Source organism: Daktulosphaira vitifoliae, unplaced genomic scaffold (assembly GCF_025091365.1).
Source record: "Daktulosphaira vitifoliae isolate Bord-2020 unplaced genomic scaffold, ASM2509136v1 Scaffold_4, whole genome shotgun sequence".
NCBI classification, from domain to species: domain Eukaryota; kingdom Metazoa; phylum Arthropoda; class Insecta; order Hemiptera; family Phylloxeridae; genus Daktulosphaira; species Daktulosphaira vitifoliae.
In genome coordinates, this window is record NW_026099575.1 from 4509142 (window position 1) to 4509341 (window position 200).

Here is a 200-nt window from a genome sequence, read left to right on the forward strand (position 1 = left end):
ATGCAAATCTTTAGGTAGTGTTTAATTTTAAAAAATTGGTGGATTACTCCAAAAATTACATGATCTGCTAGTTCCTAATTAATATCCAGATTAAGATAAAGTATATCGAATGAAAAAGGGACATAAATATTATTTCTCATAAAAAAATTGTATTGATCCATACACTTTTCAATAAGTTATAGCATTATAAAGTTAAAAAT